The sequence below is a fragment of the Oncorhynchus mykiss genome, chromosome 21, assembly GCF_013265735.2.
Source record: "Oncorhynchus mykiss isolate Arlee chromosome 21, USDA_OmykA_1.1, whole genome shotgun sequence".
In the NCBI taxonomy this organism is placed as follows: domain Eukaryota; kingdom Metazoa; phylum Chordata; class Actinopteri; order Salmoniformes; family Salmonidae; genus Oncorhynchus; species Oncorhynchus mykiss.
In genome coordinates this window covers 43409138-43422034 of record NC_048585.1, presented here as the reverse complement: position 1 = coordinate 43422034, position 12897 = coordinate 43409138, and the positions used below count along the sequence as shown (strand labels likewise).

At 41.3% G+C, this 12897-nt stretch overlaps 1 long non-coding RNA gene across 1 annotated transcript; it reads left to right on the top strand.

Moving 5' to 3' along the window:
• Positions 1–829: 829 nt before the first annotated feature.
• LOC118942932 lies at positions 830–11817 on the top strand. The gene is made up of 3 exons (XR_005038609.1): positions 830–1073; positions 9389–9491; positions 10064–11817. It is a non-coding gene; the product is annotated as an uncharacterized LOC118942932 (long non-coding RNA).
• The last annotated feature ends 1080 nt before the right edge of the window (positions 11818–12897 follow it).

Genomic DNA, 12897 nt, shown 5'->3' with positions numbered 1-12897 from the left:
TGGTCCACTTCTTCAAACAGCCGTTACAAGACCATGGAATTCCTGGAAACAAGGAGGGGAGCAAACTCAACCAACCTGTCCGTGCTTACTGGGACAGTTGTGAATCAGCTGAAAGGAAATGACTTGGTCCGATGAGTGGGTACAGATATAGGATCTTAATCTGATCACCCTGCTGCAGGAAAACATTCATGCAATGCAGGAAATGTTCACCTTATAGTGTATTTGAGGTTTAAAAAGGCTTCTGAAGTTTGTAATTTCCACTTTGAAATTTGACATGATTTTTACTTATAATTCCAGTTGCTGCAGGATTATTTTCCTGCTGTAGCAGACTGTCTAAAATTAAGATCCTACATCTGTTTAGGCCAGGGGGTATAGGGGTATGTTAATGCAGGCACATACGTACACGATCTCTCTGACGTTTGTCGAAAATCTTATTCGTCATGGAAAGAAGGAGAGCGAGAGACTTTGTGATCTCGCTTTGTCTCATGCTATATACTCTTCTATTTTATTCCCATGTTCATTCATTCATCCCTCCAGTCATTTTTTCACAGATCACCGATTCACTCCTCTAGTGCATTATAATCTTCTCAGCTTTATTTGTTAATTGTGTCAAATCCAAATGAATTATATCCACCCTCTAATCCCTTACTATCCAGTAGGTCTACTGACTGAAACACTGCTGCTGATTTGTCTGTGTGTGACTAAACTATGACTTGTTATAGACTGTTGAAGACCACATTGAGAAAAGGAGGGAGGTAGTGAGGGAGGCGTGTCTCGGGCCACAGGGATGAGCTATTTAAAGTTCAGGCTCTCCATGCGCTCGACAAACCTTTCCATGTTGCCATCTAGTGCAGTGCAAGGATCAACCTAGCATTCGGTATAAAACGCCCGCCTCGTGCCGAGTCTTGTGGAGGTCGCATTTAGTAGAACTGACATCAGAAAGTGGAACAAGCTAAGTTGCAAATGGTGAAATCACCATTGAATTGGAACCAATAATTTGATTCGGCTGTATAGGTATCCTAATTGAAAATTGCACATTTTTCTTCCAGATCTGCAAAGTTGCAACTGATCAGGTAGGTTATTGTGCTTATTTTAAGGTTAAAATTTGCGTTTTTAAATGACAGACTTTCATACTTTTATCATAAGCTACAATTTCAATAAATAAGAACAGTATTGTTATTTCACTGCAGTACACTTTTGAGGAGACTATTAATGAATTTAAAGCAGAATAGAGGGTTTTACACAACACATACAGACAAATAGTAGCCTAAACGTTATGGAAAAGTGTAACTTGCCTCGGAGATAGAGAGGGAGGGGGGCTGTGTGGCTGTTTACTTGGCTGTAGGAGGTGTGTCTGGGTGGGAGTGTCCCATGAGAGTTGTAGGCTTGCTGTACAGTGCGCCTGTACTAAGCATTTTGGTACACCGGAATTACATTAATTTCCAATGACACTGCGTTTGCCTTGCAGCATTGCGTTGCAGAGGCAGTTGCAGTGCGTTTGGTGTGGTGCATACATTGGATGTTATGAACGTATGCGTCAAACTGTATGCGTAGACGGCTTGACAGAAATGGTAACAGAAGGTGCACGTTGAACTTTAGTTGCATACACATCCAGACGATGCTGCGTACTATTTTGCGCAATGTCTCTGTCGGTGTGTTCAAAGCGTAACGACTAGAATACGCAAGCGTTGTATTGTTGTTCAGTGTTGACTTCGATATTGGGCCTTCATTTGGCTTTTATGATTTAGACCTGGGCCCAGTGTTCAAGCGTCTCAGAGTAAGAGTGCTGATCTAGGATCAGGCCACCCCATTCGGTATAATCTAAAAGGCTAAACTGACCCTGGATCGGCACTCTAACTCTGCGATACATGGAGCCTGCATGGATATGAGAAAATGCTATCTTAGTTCAAACTAATCCTTCCTACTCAACTCCAGATGATTCCAAAACAACTTATATTATGCGTGACACTTTATTTAGACAGAAAAGGGTGTATTAATTAATAGACTTCCTGTCAGAGTGTTAGCACACCCTCTTCCATGAAAATGTAAAAACTCCCTTTATTTATTATTTACACCCACAACTCCTCTTTCAGACAAACAGTTTGAACAGAAACAAATGATGTTACTGCCAGACCTGGGTTCAAATACTATTTGAAATTTCTCAATTACTTTTCACATACATTTCAAAGTAAGCATTCAGAAAATACAAGTAGTTGAATATTGTATTTGGAAATACGGTTGGAAAGTATTGGCATGTATTTGAAAATAATCAAAAGCTCAGGTTGCCCAGCCCGGGGGTGATACAATCTTCGGCAAAATCATTCGCAAGGAGATTCCTGCAAAAATATTATTTGAAAATAATCAAATACAGGGATTAAAACACACTCCCATGCATTTAACCCGGGTATTTTAAAATATTATAGAGAACAAGGGGGCAGAGAGAGAGAGAGCGGTGATGCACTGATTAATTGAAAGCTTCAATTAGCCCATATTGCTCTGTTGTTCTGTCACTTCATTCAACCTGTTGGGGGCCCTCTTCTGGAACCATGGTAACATTCCATAGGCCTACCGTTATTCAACATTGGAAAATGGCCAGAGGGAAATTATGCAAAAAGATCTGACACAACTGCAAGAAAAGTTGTGTTTGAGTATTACTTCCCATTTCCATAGCTGTTTTGCAGATGGGTAAGGGTTCTAATGTTAGTGGGCAGACTGGGCACCAATAGGCCTAAATGTGCGTCATCGTGCCAAGGGAGCAGGGGCCCTGCTTCTTTCAGGGGCATAGAGAGAAATAGTAATGGCGTCTTTTTGTAGGTACTAACTCTGCCATGATTTGTTGGGCAAAGTCTATGGGAAAATGAATGGAGTTTTGTAGGGTTTTTGGAAAACACTGAAAATAGCGTCTGTGGTAAACACAGGCTTAGGAGATCTTATACGCTTTGTTCTATGATATTATCTTCATCAGCTAACCTCATTTTTTTGTGAGTTTTGAAGCATTTATGTCATTTAAAAAAAAGCACAAAGCCTTTTATAATTCATAAAGGTCATGTTAACTGACTGATATTATCTCATAGAACAAAACATATATAAGATCACCTAAGCCTGTGTTAACCTAAGACCTCATTTTCGGCGTTTATTCCAAAACCCTATTCTACCCTATTCCCCATTAATTTTCCCCATAGGAAGGGCTGAACAAACCAAACGTAACTCATTCCCATTTTTTAGGACTACAAGCTGGCGAGCTCTATTACAGACCCAGGCTCACTGCCACAAGTTCTCTAAGTCTGTGTCCCAAATAGCACCTTCTTCCCTACATGTTACACTACTTTTGACCTGAGCCCTATGGGCCCTGGTCAAAAGTAGCGCACTATATAGGGAATAGGCTGCCATTTGGGACAGACACTAAGTCTCCCAAGAGGCTGAAGACTTGGAATGGACATAGGAAAGGTTGAAAAACAGAAAATCAGATTTCTGTAGAGTTTGCTCATATACTCTGACTTTCCGGGTTATGTTACATGCTGCAAACCATTTTACATTCCAGGTAGGAACACACACAAAGAATGTGTGTTTTACGTTGTTCACTGTGTATAGTTCTGTATGTAACCTGTCAAATGTATGCATAGGTATATGTATTTAAGCGTTTAACATATAAGCATTTCACTGCAACTGCTATAACATCTGCCAAAGTGTGTACGTGACCAATAAACTTTGATTTGATAAATCCACACACGCACACACACACACACACCCTATGACAAATAATAGGGCGATAAGAGAACCTATGAGTATTTTAGCAATATTGAGCAATCAGTAACTGCCAGAATAAGTCAATGACCAGGCAGTGTGTATTAGTAAAACCACATTGTTCAGAGCTGCACGTCCTTCACGTCACCACTGTGCTCTGCCCTGGCAGGATCCTGCACAGAAAACAGGCACAGAAAACAGGCCCAAAGCCCAATTCCAGCCTTCCCCCTCTCTCTGCTGTTTAGGTGGGCACTGTTCTACTTTCTCCCACCCTCTCAGGCTCTCTCCTTCTCCAATCCCCTCTCTGTCTCTCTCTTCCCCCTCTTTTTCTCCCTTTCTCTCAAACCTTTTCTCTCTTGCTCTCTCTCTCTCTATCTCGCTCTGTCTTCCACTGGACTGGTTTTGCTGTTCTGCTCTAAGCCCTGTGACTGCTGTTCTTTGCCAAAGACTCGCTGTACTAGATGCTGTAATGACCGGGGCCCAAAATTCCTCACCACTGACCGTCTATTTTGTGTGCGTGACCCAGATTGAGAAAAGGACTGTGTTTGAGTGGGTCATTAATACACAACGAATGTATTATCTCTGTGCAGATTTAGGCCCATGAAGTAGAGGGGAGATTCAGCAACACTTGTAGAACAAACGGAATGACATTTTAAAAAGCTTATTTTTTGCAAAGAGTAGAAACAACGCGTTTAGGCTTTTGATCTTCTTCAGGGTTTTTACAGAAATAAGAAGGAATTAGGCTTTGGCTCATGGAAAGGTCTGGAAAAGAAATCTGACCAATGTGTGCTCTACATTACAAGGCTTATTTGTTATTTTTTCCTGCCCACCCCGCTCTCTTTCCATCACTCTCCTATGTACACTACACCATACAATAAAAGACAACGGTATGTTTTATAGTCAATGTCCTAACCCAACTCAGTGCTATCACAGACTCAACCATTTCCTTATTTCCCTCTCAGGAATTCCAAAGGGGCTAAATTGATCAGTCTGTCTATCTGAACAACTTCCTACAGCTTGGCCGAGCAACATTTAACTTAGTATAACGGGTTCATTGTGTCTGTATATGGATAAGAGCCATACCAGAGAACGAGAGAGGGGTTGAGGGAAAGGGTAGAAAGGGAGAGAGGGTGAGAGAGAGAGAAAAGAGAGTTGTTTTTGAAAGCAATTTTCACTCATTGTGACTAACTCTCGACAGAGGGGAAAACTGATATGAGTCCCCCACCTTGGCCTGACCCCTAGGAGTCAAAGGCGCTCAGAGACTGTAAGAGAGCTGTCACGTCTTTATGAAATTAGCTCGTCCCTGTGAGTGCAGGGACAGCGAAACACACCCACGCCAGTGAGTGTTACAGCCAGCAAAACACACCCACGCCAGTCAGAGGGTTTTCTGCTACAGATTGCATGTCTGCACTTGCAGCAGAGTCCAGTGAAAGGCTTCTGTTATGTGTGGTCATGGGCTTGCAAGGAAAGCCTCGATTTGTTGGCAGCACCGCCACCCTCTCCTGACGTTGCCACAGAGCGGGAGCTAAATGGAGATCTGTGATGATGGAAGACCATGAGAGGTTTTTAAAATAGAAAGCAATGTGATTGTTTCAATAGAGAGTCATTCAATTTCTCTGTTCTATTCCGGTGCCTTCAAACATGAGGTCAGTGGAACAAGGTAAGTGGCAGTATCAAAGTGTTCGGGGCCATATTTTCAGATATACTGAAGGAATAGAAAGCTATACTGGCAACACTGAAAACTAAGACTGCTCAAAGGTTTTTACCAGAGAGTTCTTCAGACTCAATTTAGTACAACCTCTCTTTTAATTGTAATCAATTAGTTCATTTCTGAGGACAAAGGGACCCCATAAATGTTGTGTTGTTGCCCGCTACAGACGGCTATGTCAATCTGCTAATACAGGACTAGTAAAGGCAAAATGCGCTACTTTTGAATCTTCCACGTTAGCGTCATGTCGGCTCATTCGGAAAATGACCTTTCCATTTATATCGAGCCATCTGTAACACTTCACCCAGGCTGGGAAAACATGCAAAATGACTCTTCTGGCGAATCAGGGACCTCAACGAGAAGCTAAGTAGTTTGTGTGCGTGCTCGTGTATGTGTGTGACTTCAATGAGAGGAAAGCAGGGTGGGTAGTGGGCACCAAGCCAACAAAGCCTGTCTCTACATGTTAACGCTTTGGGAAGAATAACATGCAAATTGTAAACTATGCTGAACAAAAATGTAAACGCAACATGCAATTTGCAACAATGTGCAACAACAACAATTTCAACGATTTTACTGATTTACAGTTCATATAAGGAAATTAATCAATTTTAATAAATTCATTAGGCCCTAATCTATTGATTTCACATGACTGAGCAGGGGCGCAGCCATGACTGGGCCTGGGAGGGCATAGACCTAGACACTTGGGAGCAAGGCCCAGCCAATCAGAATGAGTTTTTCTCCAACATTTTTTTTTTATTACAGACAGAAATACACCTCAGTTTCATCAGTTTTCCGGGTGGCTGGTCTCAAACGATCCCGCAGGTGAAGAAGCCGGATGTGGAAGTTCTGGGTTGGCGTGGTTACAACCTGCCGGTTGTGATGCCGGTTGGACGTACTGCTAAATTCTCTAAAACGACATTGGAGGCAGCTTATGGTAGAGAAAGGAACATTATATTCTCTGGCAACAGCTCTGGTGGACATTCCTGCAGTCAGCATGCCAATTGCACGCTCCCTCAAAACTTTAGACATCTGTGGCATTGTGTTGTGTGACAATACTGCACATTTTAGAGTGGCCTGTTGTCCTCAGCACAAGGTGCACCTGTGTAATGTGCATGCTGTTTAATCAACTTCTTGATATGCCACACTTGTCAGGTGGATGGATTATCTTGGCAAAGGAGAAATGCTCACTAACAGGGATGTAAACAAATTTGTGCACAAAATTTGAGAGAAATAAGCTTTTCGTGCATATGGAACATTTCTGGGATCTTGTATTTCATCTCGTGAATCATGGAAACCAACACTTTCATGTTGCGTTCATATTTTTGTTTAGATGGTGTGGAAAAGGGCTGAGTAAGACATATAGACTGCCATGGGCATAGCTGTAATGGATCCATACAGTCAAAGGTATTCAGTTAGCCTGCATACATTTATCAATGTATACATTTACAATGCAAATACATGTATTACATGTCAAAATCCATTTGAGAGTCCTACTGACTACCTAGCTAAATGCCGAGAGCATTAGTATGTAAATTAATTCAGGGCTCTATGACATGACTTGATTGACACCTACAAGTAACAGACTTGACGTAACTTGGGTAACACCACAGAACAGTATATCTCTTTAAGCAGCTACAATACTTTATGGCATGATTTGCCTGCCCTCTCTTATCCTGTCTGTGTTGTATGTGTCATGTGACCTCTGTGTAATTCCATCCAAGGCTTTAATTAGCCCTTTTAGCTATCTGCTGTAGCCCATTGAAGTCCAACTGCTGGATTATCAAAGGAGGTGTGTGTGTGTGTGTGTGTGTGTGTGTGTACATACAGTTGAAGTCGGAAGTTTACATACTTAGGTTGGAGCCATTGAAACTCTTTTTTTCAACCACTCCACAAATTTCCTGTTAACAAACTATAGTTTCAGCAAGTCGGTTAGGACATCTACTTTGTGCATGACACAAGTCATTTTTCCAACAATTGTTTACAGACAGACTGTTTCACTTATAACTCGCTGCATCACAATTCCAGTGGGTCAGAAGTTTACATACACTAAGTTGGCTGTGCCTTTAAACAGCTTAGAAAATTGTAGAAAATAGTCATGGCTTTAGATGCTTCTGATTGGCTAATTGACATAATTTGAGTCAATTGGAGGTGTACCTGTGGATGTATTTCAAGGCCTACCTTCAAACTCAGTGCCTCTTTGAATGACATCATGGGAAAATCAAAATATATCAGCCAAGACCTCAGGAAAAATGTCAACACCTCCGCAAGTCTGGTTCATCGTTGGGAGCAATTTCCAAACGCCTGAAGGTACCACGTTTATCTGTACAAACAATAGTACGCAAGTATAAACACCATGGGACCACGCAACCGTCAAACAGCTCAGGAAGGAGACGCGTTCTGTCTCCGAGACATGAATGAACGTACTTTGGTGCGAAATGTGCAAATCAATCCCAGAACAGCAAAGGACCTTGTGTAGATTCTGGAGGAAACAGGTACAAAAGTATCTATGTCCACAGTAAAACGAGTCCTATATCGACATAACCTGAAAGGCCGCTCAGCAAGGAAGAAGGCACTGCTCCAAAACTGACATAAAAAAAGCCAGACCACGGTTTGCAACTGCACATGGGGACAAAGATTGTACTTTTTGGAGGAATGTCCTCTGGTCTGATGAAACAAAAATATAACTGTTTGGCCATAATGGCCATCGTTATGTTTGGAGGAAAAAGTGCGAGGCTCGCAAGCCGACGAACACCATCCCAACCGTGAAGCACGGGGTGGAGGCATCATGTTGTGGGGGTGCTTTGCTGCAGGAGGGACTGGTGTACTTCACAAAATAGATGGCTTCATGAGACATGAAAATGATGTGGATATATTGAAGCAACATCTCAAGACATCAGTCAGGATGTTAAAGCTTGGTCGCAAATGGGTCTTCCAAATGGACAATGACCTCAAGCATACTTCCAAAATTGTGGCAAAATGGCTTAAGGACGACAAAGTCAAGGTATTGGAGTGGCCATCACAAAGCCCTGACCTCAATCCTATAGAACATTTGTGGGCAGAACTGAAAAAGCGTGTGCGAGCAAGGAGGCCTACAAACCTGACTCGGTTACATCAGCTTTGTGGGAAGCTTGTGGAAGGCTACCTGAAAGATTTGATCAAAGTTAAACTATTTAAAGGCAATGCTACCAAATGATAATTGAGTGTATGTTAACTTCTGACCCACTTGGAATGTGATGAAAGAAATTAAAGCTGAAATAAATCATTCTCTCTACTATTATTCTGACATTTCACATTCTTAAAATAAAGTGGTGGTCCCTAGCTGACCTAAAACAGGGATTTTTTTACAAGGATTAAATGTCAGGAATTGTTAAACTGAGTTTAAATGTATTTGTCTTAGGTGTATGTAAACTTCTGACTTCAACTGTATGTGTGTTTGTGTGAATGCTCGTCTACTGTTGACAAGAGACAAGACAGAGATTAGCTAAGCCTCCTCAGTCATCGCGGTGTCATCAGGTCATTTCATATTGTTTGGTCCCCTCACAGTGACATTACTGGACTAATTCCACTGGATTAGTGTACTAGACCGGACTAATACCATTATGGCAACCCTGTGAGTGATGATGAGATAAAGACACATCGTCTCAGTATTGTCTGGTTAATAAAGGTTAATTGATAGCAGATGGCCGTGTTGTTTTTATTTCATAATTGTTTTCTGTTATCAAGGCCAGGCTAATCAGTTGGCTAAGAGTTATTTGTGGTTGTGGGTTGATATGTTATCTTGTGATTTGAAATGAGTAATTGATTCTAAGAAGTAATTCCAAACAAACAAATGCCTAGGCAATTAAGACAAAGCTGATGGGTAAAAGCTGTGCAACTACAAGATAGCAATTCAAAAATAGTCAAATATTTATTTCATTCTCTCTCTCTCTCTCGCAGACCTCCTCAGCTCCAGGCATGGGTGTGAAGGTCCTCAAGTGCTTCTCCTGGTACAGACGCTGTAAGGAACGATGCAAGGCTAAACAGTGCCCCCCACCTGCAGGTGAGAGAACTACTTCCACTTCATAGTACTTCATGCATAGAACAGTTATCTATTCCATTACATACGCTATTACATACATTATCATTATGTCAGAATAACTTCCCAAGGCTGCACTCGTGATTATCAAACACATACCGTATATTGGAATACATGTTGAAACAAGTGATCTGATATAACCAGGAATGTCAATTAGGTTGTGTTAAAGAAATGCTTGGGGCTCTGCTAATGGTAGTCCATAATGTCAATCTCCCAGTACTATAACTGTCAATCAATAAGTTGCTCATTAATTCCACCCATAACTTCATAATGGATATCCTCTATTAGATGTTTATATTATTAGAATGTCAAATCAGTGCATGTCATGTTATATTTGCATTACATTAAAGATGCCTGAGGGATCATTCATACCATTAGCTATGTTAAATTGCATTATCAAATCATCCCATACAATGTAGACATGTATAGACATGCCAAAGAAAAGATTCTAAAACGTTGTGTGCTAGCGGTTCAATAAACCCGCTGTCTTCTCTCTTCGTCGCCTCATCTTACGCCACCTCGCTCCGTCCCTCCAGTCCCCAGAGAGGAGATGAAGCCTCGCCTGTCGTCTACGGTGTCGTGTGGTAGCCAGGGCGAGGGCGGTAGCAGCCTGAGTGGATCCCAGATCTACTTCTCCACCAAGGCTCGCCTCTCCTTTAGACACCAGATGGACAGCAACTTCAACGCAGTGGACGCAACCTGCTGAGTAAGAGCAGCCTCGACAGCCTGGGTAGTGTTCATTAGGCATCAAATGGAAGAATAAAGACTGAATCAGGGAGGGACTACCTGGGCTTGTCCAATCATCATCATCACCACCCCGAAAAAATGAACTCTCACCCCTCCACTATGGCAGCCATTATTCTAGCTCAACAGAACGGGGAATGGGGCAGAATGTGAAGGACTGAGACTTCACCTACTCAGTGGTGCATAAATACATCGTTCTCAACTCTCCCTTCAGGGATGACTGTGAGAGGAGGAATATAATCACAGCAGATTGAGTTCTTCACTACAGAGAAAGACTAAGTGCACTGCTAATGTAGCTAGTGGAGGTGGAGAAATGTAATGGAGAAATGTTTACAACGTTATCATACTAACTGCATTATTTTCCTTTTGTTTTTCTGCCCACCCTTTTTATTTCTACGTTCCTTTTTTCCAATGTGTGTGTTGGGGTGTAAATTACTGGGTTGGTTTGGTCTAGGGCCAGGTAAAAGACCACAAACTGCAAACAATAGTGTCTTTAAAATACTAGCTGGTGAATATGATTTGTATGAGTTAGGGATCCCCATTAGCTGCTACCAAGGCAGCAGCTACTCTTCCTGGAGTCCAAACACATTAAGGCACTTAAATCACACACAAAAGATAAAACGGTACATCATATAACATTATTACACAAATACATACCTACAATGCAAAATGTATAATACCACCATACAACAATATTACAATGTACGTGTGTGGAGTGCATGCGTAAGAATGTAAGCACTCCCAACTTTAAATACAGGCTTTTTTTTTAAATATCCTGACAGTGTCCTCACCTGCTGAGAAAAACATGGTAACTAGATCTGATCGGAGTAGCTGATAAAGACATTAATGAGTTTCAGAGTTTGTGCCTTTCTTTTAACTTAATTTAAACATTTCCAAAGCTCTGACGAAGGCCTCGAGGCCGATACGTAAAGCTTAATAATGAGCAGTGTGCGGGTTTCTTCTGTTTTCCCCCCTCACTTTATTCAGCGGTTACCATGCACCTGCAACAAAGATAGCTCAGATGTGCGAGAGTGCCTTTTGAAACATTTCCAAAGCGAAATGAATTTTGGTGCCAGCAATCTTCTAGTAGTGCCCTGCCTAACTGACTGAGTCTACACTTTATTTGGCAGCAATGCCCTCTCCATCTTACATCCAGCTTTTACCTTGACTGACTTCTCATGAAATCTTCTGGGGAACATCAATGAAGTTCATGAACAGATGCTTCACATACTAGTTTAAGGGCATGTCATTCCCCCCCCCCCCCCCCCCACTTCTAATTGTGTTGTGTTTGTAGAAATCTAAGTTCTAGATACAAATTGAGAAATAGTTGTATGAGTGATGAGGTAATAGCATCTCACTGACACCACTTCTGGGGGTTTGGTGAGAAGAATGTACAGGGCTTCAAAGTATTCACACTCCTGGACTTTTTCCACATTTTGTTGTTACGGCCTGAATCTAAAATTACATGTAGATTTGGGGTCAATGGTCTACACACAATACCCCATAATGTCAAAATGGATTTATGAATTAAAAATGAAAAGCTGAACTGTCCTGAGTTAAGTCTTCAAAGCATTTGAAATAACTTCAGGAATAAAAAACAAGTTGGACATCCTGTGTGCAATAAGTGTAACTTTTCTTCATGACTACCTCATCACTGTACCCCACACATACAATTATCCGTAAGGTCCCTCAGTCGAGCAGTGAATTTCAACCACAAAGACATGGGAGGTTTTCCAATACCTCACGAAGGGCACCAATTGGTTAGTGGCGAAAAATAACTTTGGATGGTGTATCAATACACCCAGTCACCAACTCAGTTGACGGAGAGGAAGGAAACCGCTCAGGGATTTCACCATGAGGCCAATGGTGATTTTAAACCAGTTGGAGTTAAATGGCTGTGATAGGAAACTGAGGATGGATCAACATAGTACTTACTCCACAATTCATTTAAGTCATGCCGTACACTTTCAAGACGATTTAAGTCAAAACTGTAACTAGGCCACGGGGGAACATTCAATGTCGTCTTGGTAAGTATCGCCAGCGTATATTTAGCCTTGCGTTTTAGGTTTATTGTCCTGCTGAAAGGTGGGTTTGTCTCCCAGTATCTGTTGGAAAGCAGACTGAAATCAGGAAAACCTTAGAAATAGTATACGATCCAGGTTTCAAAGCTCTTGGACATTGACCAAGAAAAAGACTCACAGCTGTGATCACTGCCAAAGGTGAGTCAAACATGAATTGACTTAGGGGGTTGATATACTTATCTAAATCGGAATATTTGATTTTCCATTAATAAAAAACATTGTTTAAATTTTCTTCCACTTTGACAGAGTATTTTGCATACTGTTGACAAAAATGACAATTTATTCAATTGTAATCCCACTTTGTAACAACAAAATGTGGAGAAAGTCAAGGGGTGAGAATACTTTGTGAAAGCACTGTATGCAATCCCCAATAATGGTGACAAAAACATTGATGATTTACCCAATGTTCAACCATTTGAATGGAAATCAAAGATCCTAACATTTTACTCTATTCTTGTTGTAATGGGAATGGCTGAAATGTACTACTAACAAATGCAATACAAAAGATAATTTGCATACTAAAATGTTTTGGTGGATTCATTTAG